General features: G+C 49.5%; 1 protein-coding gene across 2 annotated transcripts in view; it reads left to right on the top strand.

Moving 5' to 3' along the window:
- The first annotated feature begins 2619 nt into the window (after positions 1-2619).
- PRXL2A (peroxiredoxin like 2A) overlaps positions 2620-7051 on the top strand; it is a 57647-nt gene continuing 53215 nt past the window's right edge. For both annotated transcript variants that reach the window (XM_075349024.1, XM_075349026.1), the window contains exon 1: positions 2620-2735. The gene's annotated coding sequence lies outside the window, so the exon portion shown is untranslated. The remainder of the gene's footprint in view (positions 2736-7051) is intronic.

The raw sequence follows: 7051 nt of genomic DNA, 5'->3' as shown, positions 1-7051 counted from the left end.
CATTTCTTATGCGTTTCTGCAGCAGATAAACACTAAAAATGCATGTGCGTTTTTTACCTACAGATTTTCCACATGGACGTCTATGGTGAAACTCTGCACAGAAAATTGACATGTTGTGGATTTATAATACAACTCAACGAATAAAGTTTAATTCCTAAAAATTTAGTTTTTATTTAAATTAATGGTAACAAAGTCTTAAAAATATATGCATAAATTTGCTCAACAGGTGTGGGAGACACAGGGGGACTGAGCCCAAATGCATTTATTGATACTATTCTTAATAGATAAATATATATTTTGCGTTACTTCAAAACATGCGCATATGCCTTTAAATCTCACATATTTACGTATTTGTCTTTAAATCCACACTGGACCATGAGTGTTATTAGCAGTGCTAAAATGTATATGCCTTTAATTCAAAAGTGCATGTATACCTTTAATTACAATAAAGTGCCTTTAAATCCACGATGTGGACTGAATTCCAGAGCGTTTTTAACATTGTTATGTTGGATATGTCTTTAAATGCAAAAATTGCATATATAGCCTCAGATCCAAATAAGTGCATACATGCTTTTAAATTTACAAAGAATTAATAGATATCCTTAAGTACAAATTATGTCTCTGACCAGGAGAGTGGCCTAAAATAGGCAGTCTTCAGATTAGTACCATAACATTAATTCAGTTGAAAAGATTATAGGCATAAAGAGATTTAAGACTTACATATGCAAGGGCCAGTCACCATCTCCACTCCCGCCGCCTCAACGCACGTTTCATAAGTTACTTCCTCAAGAGGCGTGTGTTGGGGAGGAAGGGGGTGATATTTAAAGAGCCTATAGCCAATGTGAAAGCAGTAGGGAGTATGTGTCATTGTGTCATGTGGGTCTTAACGTGGTGCGGAGAGGCGGACAGTGGAGCGCAAGCGTCATCCGCTGTTATGGAGACGTTGTGGATTTAAGTGTGGCTTCTGGACATTTGTCAAGTCTTCCATGTAAATGTGTAGCCTACTGACCCAGACTAAAGGTGGTGTCACACACAGCGACAACGACAACGACGTCGCTGCTATGTCACCATTTTCCGTGACGTTGCAGCGACGTCCCGTCGCTGTCGCTGTGTGTGACATCCAACAACGAGCTGGCCCCTGCTGTGAGGTCGCCGCTCGTTGCTGAATGTCCAGCTTCATTTTTTCGTCGTCGCTCTCCCGCTGTGACGCACAGATCGCTGTGTGTGACAGCGAGAGAGCGACGAAATGAAGCGAGCAGGGAGCAGGAGCCGGCATCTGGCAGCTGCGATAAGCTGTAACCAAGGTAAACATCGGGTAACCAAGGTGGTTACCCGATATTTACCTTCGTTACCAGCCTCGGCCGCTCTCACGCTGCCAGCGCCGGCTCCTGCTCTCTGCACATGTAGCTGCAGTACACATCGTGTAATTAACCCGATGTGTACTGTAGCTAGGAGAGCAAGGAGCCAGCGCTAAGTAGTGTGCGCGGCTCCCTGCTCTCTGCACATGTAGCTGCAGGACATATCGTGTAATTAACCCGATGTGTACTGTAGCTAGGAGAGCAAGGAGCCAGCGCTAAGTAGTGTGCGCGGCTCCCTGCTCTCTGCACATGTAGCTGCAGGACACATCGTGTAATTAACCCGATGTGTACTGTAGCTAGGAGAGCAAGGAGCCAGCGCTAAGTAGTGTGCGCGGCTCCCTGCTCTCTGCACATGTAGCTGCAGGACACATCGTGTAATTAACCCGATGTGTACTGTAGCTAGGAGAGCAAGGAGCCAGCGCTAAGTAGTGTGCGCGGCTCTCTGCTCTCTGCACATGTAGCTGCAGGACACATCGTGTAATTAACCCGATGTGTACTGTAGCTAGGAGAGCAGGGAGCCAGCGCTCAGTCTGCGCGGCTCTCTGCTCTCTGCACATATTGCAGCACAGCGACGCCCGTCGTTATGATCACTGCTTCTGCTGTGTTTGACAGCTAAGCAGCGATCATAACAGCAACTTACAAGGTCGCTGCTACGTCACAGAAAATGGTGACGTAACAGTGACGTCGTTGTCGCTGTCGTTTAGTGTGACCCCAGCTTAAGTGACCATTTTAAACTCTTAGGAAGCCTTTGGGGTGTTTTGTGGTAATTATTCTAATTTTCTGAGATAATGACTTTTGGGTTTTCATTGGCTGTAAGCCATAATCATCAACTGTAACAGAAATAAACACTTGAAATAGATCCCTCTGTGTGTAATGACTATATGTGTTTCACTTTTTGTACTGAATTACTGATTAACCTTTTTGATGATATTCTAAGTTATTGAGATGCAGCTGTATGTACGATGTAGTTGACGACAACATCTTCTATCAATCACAGGCTGCAGAGGTTCTGTGATTCAGCAACAGAGCCGCACAGAACCACAATTTCCCCATATACTGCACAATACTGTCATCAATGGCCATGTGAAAATCGGATTGATCCATTTACATTTCTAGTGTATTTGTAACTTACAGATACTTAGGAGAACACTGGAAATTCCTATGTGATATGACGTAACACGGCAGACTACTACCTGTCGCAAGAGCGAACATTGATCTGGCGCTGAACTTGTGACAGCCTCGGTCTCACCCACGGCCACGCCCCCTGAATACGCTCTATCAGATAAGCGGCCGCCAGAGCTCTGTGCCTGCAGTGTCACCGTTCGCCGGGAGCCTATGCTGCTGCGGTAGAGCCGGACACCTGGGATTACGGCTCATGTGAGTACAGCGGCGATCCGCCTGGTGATGGTGGCAGTCCATGGGCCACTTTAGGCTGTGGCTCCTAGCCTTACAGTGTATTCTGGGATTTGTAGTTCTGTAACGTCACAGCTTCTGAAAGGGCAGTGAGTGCCATGGGTCCTATATGGGTGGCAGCAGCTCTGCGCCCCACATTACACCTGCGGTCTTGTCTTCTCTGATGGCCTCAGTTTCTGGAGCTGCATCTTCTCTCAGGTCCTGACTGTGCCTCATTCAGCAGCAGCTGCCCCCGCCCGGCGCCCCCTGCCCTCTGCTCAGCTGTGTGTATAAGGCAACTGAAAACTCACACGTGTGCTTGTGTATATATGTATATGCTATAGTATGCAAAAGCAGCAGGGGGCCCCTACATGTGTATATATCTATATGGGCACAGGCAGCAGGGGGCCCCTACATGTGTATATATCTATATGGGCACCGGCAGCAAGGGGCCCCTATATGTGTATATATCTATATGGGCACCGGCAGCAAGGGGCCCCTATATGTGTATATACTATAGTATGCAAAAGCAGCAGGGGTCCCCCTACATGTGTATCCATCTACATGGGCACCGGCAGCAGGGGTCCCCCTACATGTGTATCCATCTACATGGGCACCGGCAGCAGGGGTCCCCCTACATGTGTATCCATCTACATGGGCACCGGCAGCAGGGGTCCCCCTACATGTGTATCCATCTACATGGGCACCGGCAGCAGGGGTCCCTCTACATGTGTATCCATCTACATGGGCACCGGCAGCAGGGGTCCCCCTACATGTGTATCCATCTACATGGGCACAGGCAGCAGGGGTCCCCCTACATGTGTATACATCTATATGAAGTCGTCAATATTCGGTCAGGGCGATCGGCCACTGCAACCAGCGTCTGACACAATGTCACATTTCCGCTGGCACAGCAGCCATAGAGCAGGATGGACTGTTTACGTTGTATTACTGTCCTGAATTGATTAAGCTGGGGTTCTCCGGCAGTGGGCTGCCCCTTTACATTGTGGGGGGTTCAATCAGCTGTGGCATTTGTGCCAGTCCAGCAGCCTCTTCACTGTGTACCTTTTTTGCCTCCACCATTTCTATCACTGTATATGAAATCGTTGTGGCTTCCCTGCGGTGATGCCTGCAATGCTCGGGCCACGGCTTTTGAAGCCTGAAGACATATAATGACTAGTCATGAGCAGGATATTTGTGTTTGGCGAACCAACAAAGGGTAAAAAAAATTGGGATTGTCCAGCGAACTTTAAGCCGAAATTAACCCTGGACAATGAACCTCATATAAGTCAATGGGGAGCTCAAGTTCATGGCTGTAAAATGGTCATAGTAAGGGCTAGGGGGGCTGCAGAGGGAACCTGAATGGGGGTAAGAGCAGGACAATTACCCTGCAAATAATTTGCTTCTGTCACCATAGCAATTATGGTTACATAGCAAGTAAATGAAGAAACCCAACATTTTAACCTTGTCCCCACAGAGATGGGTTTCAGAGATTCTCCACAGACCAACAGTTTAAAAAAAAAAAAAATTCCCAGTTCCCTACACAGCACAGAGCCAAGATTGCTCTTCTACCACAGACCACTGAATTGTAAAAAGGGCCCCTAAGCAGACTCTTTCGCTGGGAACTCTCCCAGCCAATTGCCCGAGATCCACCACACAGGACCCAATTAAAACCGAGATTGGCCACAGACTCCATCCAACAGATTGCTCAAAAACTAGAAGTGCCTGTGTGAAGCCCCACCAGTGATGTGTCGGTGCATTACCTTCAGGGACTCCACGCAGCTGGATCCTGTCACAGGTAGGAGATCTTCTTTTAGGATTGTCGTGACGCCACTCTCAGAATTGCGGTCAGTGGGGACCGCCACTGCAGGTTAAGGGATGCCTGGGGCTGATGGTGGGTGCAGCCAGTTGTAATAGCCTCGAGAGTGAGGCAAGCCCCAGGGCCCTGTGTAGGTGTGTAGAACCACAAGGCGCAGAATAACTCCACACAAGCAGAATGTCTTTCATGGGTTTTACTCACAGAAGGTGGCAGGGTGAGTAACCCGGGCGTAGCTGGGATGAACCAGGCTGGAACCAGGTATCCTTCAGGCTGACTGATGAGGGTGGCTACCGACTCGCCTTCCTTAGCCCTTCTGTGGTTTGTGGTAACCCCGACTTTTAGTCCCTATGGGGGTCACCCAGGGAAGTAGCTGCTCCCCTCGTTTGTTTGCCGTTTGCTTGTCGCCTGGACCAGATCACTCCAGCTGCTTGCCTCCTGTGAACTATGGGCCCTAACTGTGGCTGCGGCTTTTGTGGTGTTGTGGCGTGGGCTTTAAGGGCCCCACACCGGCAGGTTTAGCAAGGAAAGGTGGATCTATCCCCGCACCGGGATCTGCCGCCCGTTTGGGCCTGGTACTCCCTGACAGTCTCCTTACTTTCCACTACACTGCTCTCTCTCCAGCTGTGTGTGGTGTTCGGGCAGCACTACCAGGTGACCGTTCTCCCCCGTCGGTAGTCACTGCGCGGACGCTGTTAGACTGCAACAGCTCCAGGGTCTGCTTCTGCTCTTCCTGAGCTGCACACTAAACTGGCTCACTCGTGGGACCTGCACTGCTGCTCCTGTCTGAGCTCCACTTCCATGCTCCTCACTCCTCCACACTCTGCTTCAGACTGTTTACTCCTCCTTCTCTTTTCCCCTTGTGCCTGCCTACGCCACCTAGCAACCAGGCTCTCTACCACACCCCTTGAGTGGAGATGGAGGCTTCGCCCCCTCCACTCCTCAAGTGGAGGTGAAGGCTTTGCCCCCTCCTGGGATCCCCAGGGGTCCTCCCAAAGGTACATGTGTGAGACCTGATCACTATGCGCCTGTGTAGTCACACCTCGGTCAGCCTTCTGGATTACCTGTATTGTACTGTCCCCAGCATGGGTGCAGTACTCAGTGGTGCCTGACCAGGTCAGGGGCGCCACACCTGCCTTGTTGAGGTTCCCAGTGCTTTCCTTGTTTTCAAGTATGTGATGTTGACGAAAGATTCCCTTGCTCCTCAGGTTCCACCTCTGCGCTTTCATCAGGGCACTAGTTCTAAGGCTTAAGACCTACGGCATGAAAATCTGTGCGAGTGGAGTGCGATAAAAAAATTGCATTCCACTCGAACCAATATTATCCTGTGTGTCAGCACCCATGAGTGATTATTTTCTCAGCCCTAATTGGACCGAGAAAACAATGGCAGCATGCTGCGATTCTAATGCGAGACTCTTTCTCTCGCACCCATTCAAGTCTATGGGGAGAGAGAAAAATCGCACTGCACTCGCATACACTGGTGTACCGTGAGTGCAGTGCGAGAATGGCAATAGCTGGCTACAGAGGAGAGAGGGAGATAAATCCCTCCCTCCCCTCCTCAGTGACGGCCCACTCCTCCGCAGAGCCGGCCCGCCCCCCTGCACGGTTGGACCTCAGTCACAGGGACACTCGCATGATGCTCGGCTCTGTGGTACTGCCCGCGTGAGCAGAGTGTCATGCGAGGGGATTGCAGTAATACCCGTGTGTCCCCAGCCTTACACTGCCAGTTTTAACATTTCCACACAGAAACCAATTTTCTCCTCCAGTAGTGCACAGTCCAGTTGCTGCATTTAAAAAGCTCGTAGTTGGCTTTGGAATCGAGCCCGAGGTTCACCAGCTAGACTTACTACTGCCAGTCCCGGCCATTACACCAGAAGCGGCCCACCCATGCTGCTCAGTGTGTATCCCGGGAATGCAAAGCATTTATTTAGAAAAAAATATTGTTCAAAGCAGGGAGCAATGTGTGAATTCAGCAGCCATGACTAATGGACTACGACTCGGTTTCCATTTTGGGTTTTGGTGGTATTGTGGCCACGAAGAGATTACACTGCTTGTACATTGTTTTGCACCCCTTCACAAAGCTGCGGGATGTAACAGTATAAGGTTGCAGAGCTAATGGCACATCAAGGCACGCTGAAGAACAGTTTTTGTCTAGATTGAGCTAATAATTACACCGCCTGTACACTGCTGTTTGTACCGCTACACAAAGCAGCACTGTACGAGTTTATTTACAATGACATGCCCCTATCACGGTCCCTCACTCATACAACATACAATCCCTACAATGTATTTTTTCCCTAACTGCACCTGTCCTTGTCCCTCACTCCAAAAGCGTACTCTCCCTATTCTAGTGAAGGCAAAATGGCGCCACAGCCCATGATCTGGCCTTTATACAGGCCGAGTCACAGGGTGCGCCGGCCAATCACAGTCCTACAAATACTGGCTGCAATAGCTCTGGAAGTGACCACAGCCTAAAAGCTTGCTG

This window comes from Anomaloglossus baeobatrachus, chromosome 5, assembly GCF_048569485.1.
Source record: "Anomaloglossus baeobatrachus isolate aAnoBae1 chromosome 5, aAnoBae1.hap1, whole genome shotgun sequence".
NCBI classification, from domain to species: Eukaryota; Metazoa; Chordata; class Amphibia; order Anura; family Aromobatidae; genus Anomaloglossus; species Anomaloglossus baeobatrachus.
Note: the sequence above shows the minus strand (reverse complement) of the source record. Positions and strands in the feature narration are given on the sequence as shown.